General features: G+C 38.4%; 1 protein-coding gene and 1 long non-coding RNA gene across 2 annotated transcripts in view; both read left to right on the top strand.

The window, feature by feature from the left end:
- The window catches only part of LOC122455702, a 15,149-nt gene extending 11,253 nt beyond the window's left edge, over positions 1-3,896 (top strand). The window contains exon 3 of the long non-coding RNA XR_006274109.1: positions 2,831-3,896. This is a non-coding gene — a long non-coding RNA (uncharacterized LOC122455702). The remainder of the gene's footprint in view (positions 1-2,830) is intronic.
- PAX3 (paired box 3) overlaps positions 1-16,829 on the top strand; it is a 110,315-nt gene that overhangs the window by 33,380 nt on the left and 60,106 nt on the right. The gene's annotated exons all lie outside the window — the stretch shown is intronic.

Consider the following 16,829-nt stretch of genomic DNA (forward strand, 5'->3'; position numbering starts at 1 on the left):
CTTGTTCAATGAAACCTGTCCTAGAAGACCTTGGAAGCCACCCTGAGGGTACGTCTTCACTACCCACTGGCTCGGCGGGTAGTGATCGATCTATCGGGGATCGATTTATTGTGTCTCGTCTAGACGTGATAAATCGATCCCCAAATCGATGCCTGTACTCCACCTCAGCAGGAGGAGTAAGTGGAGTCGAGGTTGGAGCTGCTGCGGTCGACTCGCCGCCATGAGGATGGCCAGGTAACTCGAACTAAAATACTTCGACTTCAACTACGCAAATAGCATAGTGGAAGTTGCGTATCTTAGTTCGAAACCCCGCTCCACCCAGTGTAGCTCAGGCCACAAACTATAGACAGTCTTCCGACTTGCTGAGGGACTGCAGCCAACCTTGCAAGGTGTGTAGGGATGGATCTGATAAGTCAGCATTGGGCCATGTAAACACTAAGTGGGCCAAGCAGACAGTTACTCTCTCTATTAATTCTGCATCACATGTAGCCATTAACAAACTGTGTATAATATATGTAAACAGATTAATCAAAGCCAAAATGTTCAAACATGGGTGCTCAAGTTAGACATCTATATATGTATTTAGGCATCTAAATGCTTACCATGCATTGCTCACATAGACTTCATACTGATTGGGGAATATCATGCATTAAATGCACCCATTTTAAAAATCAAGATATGAATGTGTGGAAGAAAACAGCTTGATTATGCTTATCATGTTTTTTAACTAATTCTAGAATAATTTCTGTTCATTTAAGATTTAACTTGCTTTATACTACACACTGATATAAGTGCAGTGATAGGCCAAGGCAAAATTGGGAGCTCATTTAACATACAATCTATTTTCTCTGTTTTTGAAATTATAGGGCTAAATCAATGTTATGCAAACACAGAACAGGGAAACTACTTATTCAGCAGATGAAATGTGATGGTATCTGATTGTGTTAGTTCATAGCAAACTCCAAGCATATATGCTAGTTATCCTTGTGTTTGCTCAATAAGTATGTTGTATCTTGTTGATGTAACATGCCATTAAATATAATTTAATCAAGGATTAAAATAATGGCAAAGTGGTCTATTTCACAGCAAAAAATTGTTTATAGTACTGTGCACTACTGTATTTGTATCAAAGCAGATGTAGTAACTGCAAGCCCCATTGCATTATTTATTTGAGAGGATAATGGACATTTCTGGTAGTTATTTCAGGTGGTATAAAAATGGTGCTAGTTGGTACAGTGGGTTAACGAGCTAGGCTTACCTCATAGAGTGACCTGAGTTCAAATCTAAGGCCGTAATCCTACAAACACTTGAGATAGGTTTGGCTACAAGGGCTGAGGAGTCAACAGGAGTCTTGTAGGAGTAAGGTATGCAGGAATTTGGTAATGCAAGTCCTGGGAGTCATTTGCCCATGTCAGAGAATAGGGGTTTGCTTCAGGCTGGGAACGAGTTTTATTTGCAGAACTTTGTTATGGTCAGATCCTGCAGACTCTTCTGCACTTATGTGAGTAGCGTTATTGAATAAGAACTAATCAGATAAGTAAAGGTTTGCAGGGTCAAGCCCATAGGCTGTGGAGCTTTATTAGTCTTTCATCAGCATTCTAATACACACACACACACGGCACAGGCACGCACAGGGAATACCGAAAAATAATAGGCCTTGCCATTTTTATTGTCAGTGGAGTTAGAGCACAGTAATTATTTCTAAACGTAGTATTCTCATTTTACTGGGTATACAACTTCCCTGCCGATATTCTAGCCAGACTGGGGTTGTGGTCCCAAAACTTAATAATATGTCTGGCATACAGGTGCTAGCTGCTATGTGGTTTCTAGAAGAAATGTCTGAACAGTAAGGTGCCGCTATATACTTTTCATTAGATATTATTAACCTAATTCAGACTAATTAGGTTCTTTACATTCCTAGAACATTCACAGATATTCATATCAATTAATCACCAGAAATAATAAATAAATAAATACAAAGTAATTACATTAGGTAGCTCTCTTTCATCTATAACATGCTTTATAATAATAACACAAGTAAATCTAACCTCCCAAAAATTCAGAAGATTTGCTATAGTTTTTATTCTGAGAGTATTTAATTTCTATGGCTAGACTTCAAAATTAATAAACATTATTTCTTAGTAGATTATAGAACAGACTATCAGAGTTTCAAAATTAAAGTGTTAAATTATATGCAAAAATAAGGTTTCAAGTGTGAACAGGGAAAGTCAGGAAATGAAAAAGGGAAGGTTCCAATAGCAGCATTAATTTAGCAACTTTCATATTTGCAATTTCTTTCCAGGGTGCTAAATATATTACATTACATTTAACTTAGCTATATTGCACATCTTGTCATACAATGTTAGTACTAGAACTTCAACTTTGGAATTTTCTGGCATTCTTGTAGTCAAAAAATTTCCCTTCTGAAATGGATACCCTTCTGATTTTCTACTGATTGTCTTTCAATGTGTCCTTCAGTGACATACATATCATTTTTTCCCATTTACAGATAAAATGATTTTTTCCCCTATCAATCAGTACTGCAAACCCAACCTGGAATCTCAAAAGTCAAGCTGTTTTTTTTCCTGACTTGTGCATTACCACTAGTAATAAAGATTCTGCAACTGTTGGTGATGAATAAGACAATAAAATCTTGTGTTCTTTATTGGTTTTAGGATGCTAAAGGCTATAAAATGGTAAGAATGTATTTTAGATACTAATTCTGTTAGTCGTTCATCACATGATTAAGATGTGAGAAGTTCTGTTTGTAGGATCAAGGCCTTTACACACACTTTTTGTAGCACTATAATTATTTTGGTTATGTGTGTAGTTTTTTTTTTTTAACCAAAATAGTTATACTGATGCAACCTCTAGTGTGGATGCAGTTATACCGGTATACTTTGTTCCTTTTTCCATATGAGAATGGCTGTACTGGAATAAAGGACCTTTATACTGATATAATTTCATCCACACTAGGGGCATTGTACCATTTTGACTATACCATAGTAACTATACAACTTTTTAAAATCTAGACACACCTTTAATCTGTAAAGTAAGCAGATATAACCCTGACTATACACAGGCACAGATCTGGTAAATGCCATTTTTACATACTCCTCTTTCTGACCATAACTGCACTGTAATATAAGTTAAAATTTCACACAGGTTTTTTTGCATTTAATTTCCTCGTTTTTTTTAAAAAAGAAAAACAAACTCCAGATGTAGCACTATGGAGAAGTGTAATTTTATTCTGTGGAACTCCATAGGCTTCAAACAGCACCAATTTATAAGTAAGCAAAAAACAACCAACCAAACAAAAAACCCGATGTGTTGCTTAAATATTTTTGAAATGTCGGAATGCCACAGCCAATAAAGAAACCACAAAATCTAGTGCAACAGGCAATAAAGAAATCTCCAAAATCTTATAGAAATGTTGTACTTTTTGGGCTCATCAGCAAATTTGAAATCACCTATAATTTCTATATTGTTTTACAAATGTATCCAGACGTGTGACCTTAAACATTTCCCCCCCTTTTTTTTCCCAGTGGGAAAAATGTTTTTTTTTCTTTCTGTTGCTTAACTCAAAACAGGATGAACAGATTTTCAACAGTCACTCAAAAAAAAAAATTTAAAAAATCACCTATGAGTTGAGACCAAGCGTGGAATGTTTAAGCTGAAAAAGAGACATTTTAAGAAAGCTATAAGAGTGAATGGAAACAAGAAGGTTAGAATGGAAGTTGAGTTGCAGCCCTGTGGAGCTATCATGCAACATTTTGCAAAGGGTGAATGGATTTACTAACTCAATGCCATGTTGTTTTTTAACACATTCAGCTGTATTAACTTATTTTCTGTTGTCAGGATGTTTGTGTTGATTTTATTTGTTTACTCTGGGTTTGTTTGAACTAATCACCACTTAAGTTAAAGTCTTTGCCTTGCCCTCCCTCCTCTTCATGAAGCATTTAGCCATGGTGACCATTCAGGCATAAAAACGTGCTTATCTGCAAATGAATGGCAGCTCTTTGCTTCATTAAAGCCTCTTTCTCTTTTGGCACTCGCATTGTGACCCTTTGATATTAATTCAAAGGGCAATTAAAGAATGCGGCCCATCTTTGAAGTAAAGCATTCAGGGCAAGGAATGGGATGAACCTGGGACTCTGATGGACTGTGGACATTCAACAGGCCTTTTCAAGGCAGTTTGAAGTGATTCAAAGAAAAATGGGCAGGAGAAGGTCAAAGAGAAAAAAGGGGCTAAAGAAACAGTCTGTATTTGTTCGGAGTATTAGCCAAGCAAACTGCAAATAGCAACAAAATGAAACAGTTAATAGAGCAGCCAGACAGAGGCATGTCAATCACTTAACTTGAACAGCATTAGACTAACCAAGGCTTCAGTCCACTGTGTTATCTAATTATCTTGGGAAAGCCAGTAGCTGGAAGTAATAGTATTGTATTTCTTTCTGCTTACTGCTCAGAAAAGGTGATAAATACTCACCGCTTCAGAATTATTCAACATATATACATAAAGGGTAGTTTAATGTACACATAAAGGGTATTTTAAAGTCGTAAAGAAAAACAACAACAACAACAACTACTCCCTCCCCCTCCAATAACCTGAGATTCCAAATATGAGCATTATCATGTTGAAAAATCTTGCAAGTTTCAGGATTGCCGTGGTGTGACCCCCTAAAAGACAAACACATTTACAAATCTAACGTTTCTTCCAAATTCAGTTTTCAACCACATATAATGTGACGGTTCAGACTTTAACCCATAATAAACAGAGATAGAACTAAGGTGCCACAAGTACTCCTTTTCTTTTAGAGATAGAAAGCTGGGACTGGCTCTCTGTCACTACTTAATATACTTAAATTGTAGTACAGATAGGCCAAGCCTCCTGCATTATTTTGCCACAACATGGTAAATTAAGGACATGTTTCAGTCTTCTGACAATTTTACTTGGTATTGTAGATTAAATTAGACCCCTGAGGCATCCATTTGCACATGGCAAAAAAAATACAATTTTATTTGCACAGGCAGATATGCCCATTGTTTTATTAAGTTGTCATTATTATTAAAACAAAGGAACAATAATATGTTTGCAATGTGAGAAAACACCTGACTTATAGATGCTGCTTATAGAGAGTTTTGCATAATCCTGTGCAAATGCATAGACATGTCAGATGACTCTTCAAACACATGGACATTTTAAACATTATGGAGTGGGTTTCAGACTATTTTGTAATGTCTTAGTTAGGTATAATGGATTGGATAGACCAGCAATTACTTCTGAATGGGTGAAATGTGCAAAAATAATTGAATTCGATTTTATGGGCCTGATCCTGGACACACCTATGCATACGGATAACTTTCCTCTCATGAGGAGTTACACACAATAATAACCCTATGCCCAGCTGTGAATGATACAGGATTGAGTCCTATGGTATTAGGGTTATTGGTGCTAAAAGGTAACATTTGTGATGAAAGATCTGTTAAGAGTTTATTGCACATGTGAAATGGACAATATATAAAAGAAAGTACTCCATTAACAGCTGGAAATTTGCATTTGGTGGAAAAAAGTAACTTTTGTGATGATAGGAGCACAAAGCACCCAAAATCATTGAAATAGTAAATTAAAAAATCACTCAGATGCTGAGACCATGCATGCTAAATTTTAATCAGGAGCAACTTTTTTCTTGGCTGAGTTAAATCCCCCCTTTCATATCCCCTTTAAACTAGAGTTTTGTAACAAATACACTAACAGAGCCTGAGCAATGGTGGTGCTAGCAGGCTCTGCCATAATATATAAAGGATAAGAAATGTCAACTACCCTTTCGGAGCATTAGAATTTTTACAAAATATCCTGTATTTGTCAGACACAGCAGAATTTCAAAGCTCAATACACATCAATCTGAAAATGGCAGTTTATGCTACGCTTCACTGTCTAGGAATTCCAGTTGGACTAACGGTACAGAAGCAATGAGCACTTTTTAAATTTTGTATGTATCCATCCAGATCACTCTGAGGGCTGGATCTAAAGATCGTTGAAGTTGATATCCATTGATTTCAGGAGGGATTGGATCAGGCCCTTATAAAGGAACTTTAGTATTAATAAACTTGATAAGGATTTACAAGCCAGCAATTATAAAAACCCACAAATCACCTGAAAACTGAAAAAGATATAGCTGTGCCAGCTAAAGATAGTGAGGATCCCCAGAGAGAGGAAATGTTGATCATATCATGTAATCAATTAATTTTCATGCAACATTTGTATCATAGCGCCAGATAGACTCAGTGTGCTGGGAAAGTACACAGTAAATAATTTGGGCACTTTCTGGCACACTCTTGCATATGAAATCTTGCCACTTGCAATGTGCTAGCTAGTTTTGTCTCATTGTATCCCTGTTTTGTTTGCTCCATCTGCAAATCTCACCTGAAAACGTGTCTTTTGGCATATCTTTTTGGCCTACATTTCTCCAGCTTTGTTATTGTAATGTTGTAACTGTGACTGTTTCCCTACCAAGTGAGAAGATGTGAAAGGCGACTACACATCCTAAGGAGTGTAGGGGATTATTAATTACATTCACTGATAGTATATCAGTCTATTAAAATGTGCTCATCAATGCTCTGAGCACATGTAGAAACTTGATTAAAATAGCCCCAATAGAATTGCTGCATTTCTGTTCTAATATCCAGTGCTATGCAAAGAGTGAAAAATGCCTGGATTAGATTGGCCCACGTAATCCATGGGAATCCCTGTCCCTAACCCCAGCAGATCCTTGCTCAACAACATGGTGAGGCTTTCCCTTAGGTCTTCTCTACATTTCTGTGTGTTGTTTTTTGCACCATTGTATCTGCCCCAGACATGCTGTGCTGGTATAAAATGTGATTGGCTCCAGGGCAGCCTGTCCTGGTTTTAAATTGGGGTATATGTGTCAGGTGTAAATTATATTTTATACCCGTGTAGTACATCTATGCTAGGGGTTCTACTGGTGCAGCTAGTGACGGTAAAAACAAAGTGAAAACAAAGCTTTCATGCTTCTCTCAACAGCTTTCCTCACAAGCCATGGCAGTACAGATGGCTTGTTGCCAGGCTGTGACTAGCTGTCCGGCTGCCAGTCCTTGCACTCTGTGACCCCACCACTGCACCCACTGAGGGTCCAATCAAAATCCCACTGAAGTCAATGGAAAGAATCATATTGATTTGAATGGACTCTGGATCAGGGGTGGAATTTTACATGGATTTTTTGTGGGATGGGCTGAATAGAGAAGTTTTTCTCTGGCTCAGGTGAGAGACTGAGCTGAAATTTTGCAGTTGGGGGAGGGTGGGTTGGGAAGTGACATATCTGTTTCCTCTCTGTGCAGCTCCACCATGGCTGTTTCTGCACACTTGCCTTTTTTCACCGTGTACAGCAACGAGAGTGCAAAGATTTATTGTGTCATTTTTTTAAAGTAGTTGAGGAAACAGTTTGTATGAAAAAAGAAAAGGAGTACTTGTGGCACCTTAAGAGACTAACAAATTTATTTGAGCATAAGCTTTCGTGAGCTACAGCTCACTTCATCGGATGCATTCAAATAAATTTGTTAGTCTCTTAAGGTGCCACAAGTACTCCTTTTCTTTTTGCGGATACAGACTAACACGGCTGCTACTCTGAAACCTGTCAGTTTGTATGAAAGACATTCTAAAAAATAAAGGCATATTGCACAATAAAGTGACACACATTATTCATTGGTGAAATGTGTGCAAAGCAGCACAGTATTTGAAAGTCCTATACAGCCATCTTGTGAAGGTGGGATACCTGAAATGAAGGTCTTTATTTGGGCCTTATTCAGTCCTATTCCCATTGATTTCAATGGGTATTTTATTTAAGTGAATTTCTCAGGATTTGGTTCTAAGTGAGAAGTAAAGAAATGTATCCCAAATATAAAAATATGGCAACTGACAAGAAATTGTACTTAAGGGCTTAATTATCAGCCTGGGATTAGCAAAATTCTTTCTTGCACTCCCAGTGATTTGTGGCCATAATTTAGGTCATTTAGAGATCAAAGTACCTGGCCTGTGGATACAATCAGATGCTTAGATGTCTGAAAGGGCTAAATTGAAATGGGGCTGATCCGTGCCCACAAAATAGCAAGTTCAGAAGCAGAAAGGCTGTTATGGGAGCCTGAGAATGTGGCCTGCGATACATTTTTTTTAACAATGATAGCTGTCATCTGTATTTCAGTAGCCCTTAGATACCCCCGGTGGGATTGAGGCTCCCTTGTACTTGCTGCTGTATGTACATCTAGGACACATCAGCATGACGAGCTGGAGTGTGATTCCCCACAGATACACATACAGATGCTATCTGTCGTCAAGCTTGCGTAGTATAAATAGTGCTGACGCCACAGCAGCTCGGGTTACGGAAGCGGAGGCACTGCATGCATTATCTGTGCCGAGTACAAACCTGCCTGAGACTGGTGGGTACCGATTCAGTGGGTACTTCTGCTGCCACTAGCTGTGATACAGTGGCTACACTGTTATATGTTCACTAGCTTGGAGAGAGCTAGTGTGAGCATGTGTATGTGAGAGTGTAATCACACCTCTCACTGGTTGTGTAGATGTAGCCATAGTAAGAGACAGTCCCTGCCCTGGAGAACTTGCAGGTTAGGTAGATGAGACAGACAAAGGTGGGGGAAGGAAGTAATATTGTCACTCTTTTCATGATGGGGAGCCCAGACACAAAGAGATTAAATGACTTTCCTAATGTCACACAGGGAGTCTATGAAGAACTTTGAACTGACCCCAGGTCTCCTGAATTCCAATGAGTGTCTTAGCCAGGAGATCACCCACTATTTTACTTTGTGAGCAAATGTGTGTGTGTATGTGGGGGAAGGGGGGGTCTTTTAAATAACAGTTGGCTTCAGAAGACTAGTCTGACATTTTGAGAAAGTTTTCCTTAACAAGTAAACCAGGAGTGACTCTAGTAGGGTCATGTACCTAACATCATCTCTTTTGAGGTTGAACTGGGCTTGACCAAAAAAAAGACATGTTAGTAGCTCTGTCTCTCCACAGACTGTCATTTGCCATGTTCCAGTGCTCCTTGTTGGGACTGGAACCCTTTGATGTGATGGCTCTCCTTACCAGCCACTGATTGCTATAATGCTATGCATACTCGGTGTATTTGATATACCATCTAAGCACTGGAAAGTGCTCCTTCTCTTTGTGTGACCTCTCAGTCCTGATGTAAAACAGGCAGAAGCACAGCAATTCCTGCCACCATGTAATATGATTCCAGGAATTAGAAATTTCCATCTCAGAATGTACTAGGAAGTGGGGAACGTGCCCAGAAAAACAATGATGTTCTGTTGGGCGTACTGTATAAGCTGTCTCCTAATATATATATAAGAAGCCAATTTTAGAAGTACTTAATGAGCCTGTTAAGATGTTTCCTTTTACAAGAAGTCTAGGAATCTTAAGTATCAACTGCCAATTGGCACCGAATACCTGATCCAGATTCGGCAGTGGGAGTTTTGTCATTGACTTTAGTGGCTGTAAGATCAGATCCTAAATGTAGTATCAAGATACCAAAATAAGCCTAATCAGTTGCAGAAACTTAAAGCATTAATGGCTCTTTTAAAAATAGGAATGTTATAGAAAGGGGACTCCTTAAAATATATTAATTAGTATAGCTTTTATAAGGACTCTCTGCTTCTGGTAGCATCAATTCTCTTGAGTTACAACTACTGGGAATTTTATATAGCATAGTAAATAAGGCCTAGAGAGCAACTCCTAGATTTGTTTCTTGGGACAAATCTTGTCACCAGGAAAACAAAGAAATGAAATAAACTTCTCTCTTAACAAAATTCAAATCCAACCAGGTTAAAGATCTAGGAGAAATGCTGTAATAAAACCAGGATGAAAATTAATTATAATTAGAAAATAAGTATTTTCCATTTGAAAACAATTGACAAGGCTTAGGAATCAAGTCTGTGGTCAAAGGCTCTTGATGGCCAAGTCAAAGGGCCTTGATGGCCAAGTCAAAGGGCACTAAGAGATGTATATTAATGCATGTCAGCTTCTAGATTCTAGGGTCAAGCTGTAGTTCATAAAAGAAATGAGGCATCTTAAGAAGAAGTGTTATTAGCAAACATTAGGTCAAAGTTTATCTTTGTGTCAGTGTGTACTGGAGGCTCTCCATTCATTGTCTGAACACAGGCTTTATCCTTAAAGCTGCCTCTGTGCAAGGTGTTTAGGAGGAATATATATTCACTGAGAAAACCTGGTAAGATTACAAAGTGTTCTGATGAACAGTGAATCAAACAGGGGTGCTCTTAATACTAAAGAGAAGACTTCAAAGTGGGTGATTAAAAAAAAAAACACACAACTTTGATTTTAATCAAAAGATAAACATAGTTTTGAATGTGAATACAGAGTTCCCTGCTGCACCTTTGCACTATTCCCTTCGCCCGCAGAGCAAAGGCACAGGAAATATAGTTTGTTTCCTGCTAAAAGAACAACTATTGCAAATATCAGGCCTTTCAAGGTGCAGACATTGCCAGTCCTTCCCATTGAATCTTCCTGGAAGCCAGGCCTTTCCTGAGAGGTGAGTTTGCTAGCTCCTCCAATTTACAATGCAGCTTCTGCAGTTCTGCTCTCCTCTCTTCCCACAGCTCTGCGTGTGGGAACCCCCTGAATCCAGGGTAACCACAGTCAGTGGTGCTCAGCGAATCAGACCTGGCGGTGGAATGCTCCTGCTGTGTAGGAGCACACAAAGGCTGCCTGCTTGCTTTGACAAGTCCTTGCTGCAGAAAATCCTGGCAGTCTTTTGTGCTTCCTGGTGTTGACTCATTTTGGTTCCATGCTAAGATGCTCCCCATTGAAACAAAAAAATGTGGAATATGGTTCTTTTAAATAAATTTATTCCAATGGCTTTAGGAGAACCTTCTGCTGACTTTCTAAACAGCTCAGTTTAAATGATGTTCTGTTGGTTATGCCCTTGATTATACTCTATTAATAAGAATTATAAATGTGATTGATCGGTAAAGCTAATTATATTTGCATCAAATGGTGATTAAAATATAACGTGCAAGGGTAAGTGGTTCTTAGAAATATCCAGTTTGACAAGAAATGGCAGAGAAATCCGTATTCATTGGATTTTACTTAAGTATTGTGAATATCATATTCCCTATTGTGCACTTAGTATTCAACATTATGCTACAAAGACCTAAACTCCAGAGACACCAATTAGCATAATGAAAATCCCACAGGGCTGATAAAAATAGTAATGTGGTTTTTTAGTGTGGTTACACCAGAATAGTTCCAACCTCTTTAATAAAGGTGTTTGACTATATTTGCAATACTTTACCACGAAGTTCTGAAGAGAACAAGAGGCAAAAAAGCTCGCTCTGTATTGTGACTATGGTAAGAAAGCAAAATATGCAATGCATTATAAAAATGCCTGAAGACAGTGGGGTAGATCCTCAGTTGGTGTGAATTGTCCCAGTTCCATTGACTTTGCCTTAGAAAGTATTATTTGTGTCTGAACAGATGTTAAGTGCTTCTGCAATGGAGTGTCATATTAAAGAGAGAGGATTTGCAGAGTCAGATTCTTGCTCCCTGAAGTAGTCCCATTGAGTCCAACGTGATTGCTTAAAGGAGCAAGAGTTTGTTTGCATGACTGGCTTTATCATTTTTCATGTGAGACCATTTTGCCATTGTGATCTTAACTCTTTGTATTGTTTTTTTTATAAAACATTTTGGGGCTAGACCCTTGGTCCAAACAGAGCTAAGCTGATTTACCCCAGCTGAAGATCTGACCCCTATTTGTAAATGCATAGACATCAGTTATTATTACACAGTATACAAGGGCTAATACGTTGCTGATCTACAGCCCTTAAAATCCCAAGTACAATCGGTTTATAATGGGTATAAGCCAATGCAAAATTTGGTTCAATATGTTGGTGGACTGGAAGGAGCTTGAGGGGAAAGTGGGGGAGTGAGAATCTTGTTTGTGTCATACCATTAGTCCATTTCAGTCAAATTTATCCCTGGTTTCATTCCACTGAAGTCAGTGGAGTGATAACAGGGATGAATTTTCTCCCCTGACTTCTCTAGGATGAATCACACGACTGAAAAGAGCAAGATATGTCCCTGGGTCTGTACACAGATAATTAATTCAATGAGCCGTATCTTGCTCCTAATGAAGTCAATGGCAACACTCACTGATTTCAGTGAAAGCAAATTCTTGCCCAGTATCTACCTACCAATATAATAAACAAAGACATGAAAAGAAGAAAACAACTGAAAGCTAATTAAGACAGGGGTCTGAGAGACATTTTCTGTTTATTCACAGCATGGAGGAAATTATGGTCAATGCAGTAGTTTCAATGTCTTTGGATTCTACCCTTTAACTTATCAAATCCCACCTTTTTAGTATCTTAATTGCTATTTAACTATGATTTTAAAAAGCACAATTGCCTTTTTTGGACACAGGTACAGCCCTCTGGCTCCTGGAAAGCTATCAACATGGCCTTTAGTTGGGCAAACTTTGGTTTTTCTGGCTTGAAAAGTAATGATCTGGGCTGGAGGAGACTCGGAAGTTTCGGTTTGCTGGGGTTCTTACTGCACTTTTAATGGTTTCAAATTATATGAGTTCAGTTCAATCTCCCTGAAATTCAAATCAGAATTCAGTTTTGAAAGAACCCAAATATTCAAAGGGAAGCTCTATCAGAAGTAAGTTCCACCTGGTTTCACACTGAAGCCAGAGATGGGCAAGACCCCAGATACAAAGGTCCTTCAACTTTGGATGGGTTTTTATCCAGATCTGTGCTGCAGGCTGGCCTCTAACTGAAGCCATGCAAAACCACACATTTTGAGTTGGTTTGATGCAAAACCAGAAATAGTCTTCTGTGTGATCCCCAGAGTCATGTGGAAGGATCCAAACCTTTGACAAACTTTGGCTCTTTCAAGGTTGTAATGAAAATGCAAGTTATGTTGTCATTATTTTGCACAATTCTCTGTAATAGTGTTAACGGGTAGGGGGTGGGGAAGAGATTGTTCGCCTTTTCATGATAGTTATGTGACTACTATGCCTTTTACAGTCTGTGTCTTTGCAGAGCCATGCAGCCATGTTCAGTTCAGTGTAGACTGTCAAAGGAGACACTCGGCACTCTCATGGAGGTGCTACTTCTGTTCTGACCTGTTTTTTGTTGTTCTCTTATTTTAAAGTAAAGGTCAAACTGACCACAATCCTGTTTGTCCTTTATGTATGGATCTTCATATGTGGAACAGCATAAGAAGAATTCTGATTGGCATGGGATTGAAAGACAACATAAAGATGGCCATGGAAACTAAAATTAGACTTTGTTTTGATTAAAGTAATGAAATTGTTTTGTCTGTGTGTGTGCGCTGTGTGTGTGTGTATGTGTGTGTGTGTCTGTGCTTTTAAGAAAAATGGAGTTTTTAATAGAGAATGAAACTTTCAAAGTAATGCCATGAATTTAGCAACGTATTTTCCATTACCTTAACAGGACAGCATAACTTCTACTAACTTTTAATGGCAGATGGGTGGTTGTGCTTTTAAAATCTCAACCTGATCATTTACTATGGGCTAAATGGGATAGTAGTACAAATGCATTTACCTATGAGGGTGCTGGTTGAATTACATGACTATCACCACAGTTTAGTGAAAATGAGAAGTTTGGCTAGAAGTTATTTTTGGTAGCCAAACTTAGACCATGATATGGAAAGGCAAATTAGTCAAGGTGAAAAATGCAGTTGCCATTGAAACATGCCAGAAATATTTCCAAGACCTAGTGGAATTGAGCCATTAACTGAGACATTGACTACACATTAACTTTCTGATAAACAGCTGCTTTAACTAAGTGAATAGAAGTCATCTACGTGGTGACCACAACTTTGGTCATTTCCTGTTGTTGCATTGGAATTGGGGCTAATTTCCCTTCTAGATCTCATGAACTGCTGCAGATGAGCATGAACTTGTTAGACCCAAGCCTTGCCTATGACTTTTCAGTGACATTCAATTTCAGGAAAATTGGCTTAATTGAACTGTGAACTTTGAATGGAGAGACTTATGAACCCACACAAGGTGAATTGCACACTTGTAATCACTAACCACTTGAAAATCAAACTTGGAAGTGTTCACACAAGCTCTAATTGTGACTCAATATTTTCTGGAGTGATGTCCTTTTTCCTTCTCCAAAAAAAGTAGTTCATCTGAAAAAAATAAAACTGACATACAAGGGCTTCCTATCCTGAATGCTGGATATGGAAAACAGAACATTTTTCTTATTAAGTACATCAAATGTCATATTGAGTGTACTTGGATTCAGTTCAGAACATGGAGCCTGTTTCCCTGCAGCAACAGAATCAAAAAGTGGTCTGAATCTGTGCCGCTGGGAATGGAGATGGCGTGGGAGTGTTTGTGTTGGAGTGTTGTCTGAGTAGTGTGGGAAAGGAAAAGATCAGGGAGTCTCTTTGTAGGGGAGACTAATTTAGTGAAAGCAGGAGGAATTAGGATTGGGGGACCCTTAAAGGAAAAGGTGGCCTCAGTGGGAGCTAAGGGAAGCAGTACTTTTTACAGGAATTGCAATTAGTGGGGGATGTTTGAATTTACTGGGGCTGAAGGCTAAGAGGTGAGACCATGAGGGTGAAGGTGGCGTATGGCACCATAGTAAAAACTGAAAAATGTTTTGCAATCATTTTATTAGATTTAACTCATGCTTTAAAATCATCACACAAATTAAAGTTGGCTACTCAAGCCTTCTATGAAGCATGACATCTACATCTTTCTTGGTTTCTTCTTGTAATTTTGTACAGCTCTGTTAATGAACTTCTCAAATGCAGTGAGTTCATCTGTGGTGGCTTCTCATATGTCTGGTACTTCCAGTTCTTCAACTGATATGCTCATTAGTTCATGCACATGATAGGCAGAAGGTGACTTCTTTTCAGAACATAAAAATCTATTCAATGCTAAACAGTAGCTATTGTGACTGGAAATAGCAAGAGGATGAATTCCTACTTCTTTCATCCCAGAAAACATAGCACAGAGCTTGGATTGAGCCACTAAGTAATGATAAAAAATAAGTTGAAGTTAAATTTTCATTCATTCATTGTGTGACATTCCACTCTGTGTTCAAATTCTCTATTCTGTCTTGATCACATGGCAGGCCCATTGCTGGTAGTTCCTCACTCCATTCAACCGTCGGTGTTTTATAAGGCATCTGTAAAAGCTACATAGAGGTTGAGTAGAATCCAGAAGTCGCTGATGTAGATTTGTAAGAATCAAGTTTGTGTACTTTTTCAGCTGTCTTAACCAGCACTTCTTATCCTCTTCACTTAACGATTCAGTATAAGTGCCTTCATTAGTCAACTTCTGGACTGAAGTCTTTGCTTCTTCGAGTATGTTTTCAATGGATATCTCTCTGTTTGATCCAAGTATAGCTTTTGTTGGTGGACAAAGATCTACTACTGTTGTAGCAGATGCCTGGATGGCATTGTTTAATGACCCAAATAGTTTCAACAGTAGACTTACAAGAGAAAGAATGGTGATTGTCTTTTTTGAACTTAGTAGCAAAAGTAGTCCACCAACCCCTCTACTTAGATCTGTCTCATCTTAGTAGATACTTTCCAAAGCCAGTAATAATGGTTGCAGTAATTTTAAGATAACAGCCAAGGATCTCTCATGAGAAAGCCAATGGGTATTCCCAGGTTGGACTAATTTGAACTTCAGTCCCAAAGCATCTTCTATCATTTCAGTCTTTTTGGACTCTTTTTGTAAAAAGAGTATAAAGAAGACACAAAATTTATGGCTATTTAAATGTCTTTTGAACATTCTGCAGCTCATACTAGTGCTAGTTGAGCAGATCTTCGAATAATAGAATTGTAGGATTGGAAGGGACCTTGAGAGGACTTCTAGTCCAGTCCCCTGCACTCAAGACAGGAGTAACAATTATCTAGTCACCCCTGACAGGTGATTGTCTAACCTGCTCTTAAAAACCTCCATTGACAGAGATTCCACAACCTCCCTAGGCAATTTATTCCAGTACTTAACTACTGTGACAGTTATCAAGTTTTTCTTAATGTCCAATCTAAATCTTCCTTGCTGAGATTTAAGACCAATGCTTCTTGTCCTATCCTCAAAGGACAATTCCAAAAACAATTTTTCTCCCTCTTCCTTGAAATAACTTTGTATATACTTGAAAACTGTTATGTCCCCCCTCAGTCTTCTCTTCTCCAGACTAACCAAACCCAATTTTTTCAATCTTTCCTCAGAGGTCATGATTTATAGACCTTTAATTATTTTTGTTGCACTCCTCTGGACATTTTCCAATTTGTCCACATCCTTCCTGAAATGTGGCTCCCAGAACTGGACACAATACTCCAATTGAGGCTGTATCATTGCTGTGTAGAGCAGAAGAATTACTTCTCATGTTTTCCTTACAACACTCCTGCTAATACATCCCAGAATGGTATTTGCTTTTTTTGCAACAGTGTTACACTGTTGACTCATATTTGGCTTGTGATCCGCTGTGACCCCCAAATCCCTTTCTGCAGTACTCCTTCCTAGGCAGTCATTTCCCATTTTGTATATGTGCAACTGATTGTTCCTTCCTAAGTGGAGTCCTTATTGAATTTCATCCTATTTTCTTCAGATCATTGCTCCAGTTTGTACAGATCATTTTGAATTTTAATTCTGTCCTCCAAAGCACTTGCAACCCCTTGATATCATCTACAGACTTTATAAATGTACTCTCTATGCCATTATCTAAATCATTGATGAAGATATTCAACAGAACTGGACCCAGGACCAATCCCTGTGGGACCTTACTCG

Source organism: Dermochelys coriacea, chromosome 9 (genome assembly GCF_009764565.3).
Source record: "Dermochelys coriacea isolate rDerCor1 chromosome 9, rDerCor1.pri.v4, whole genome shotgun sequence".
NCBI lineage: Eukaryota > Metazoa > Chordata > Testudines > Dermochelyidae > Dermochelys > Dermochelys coriacea.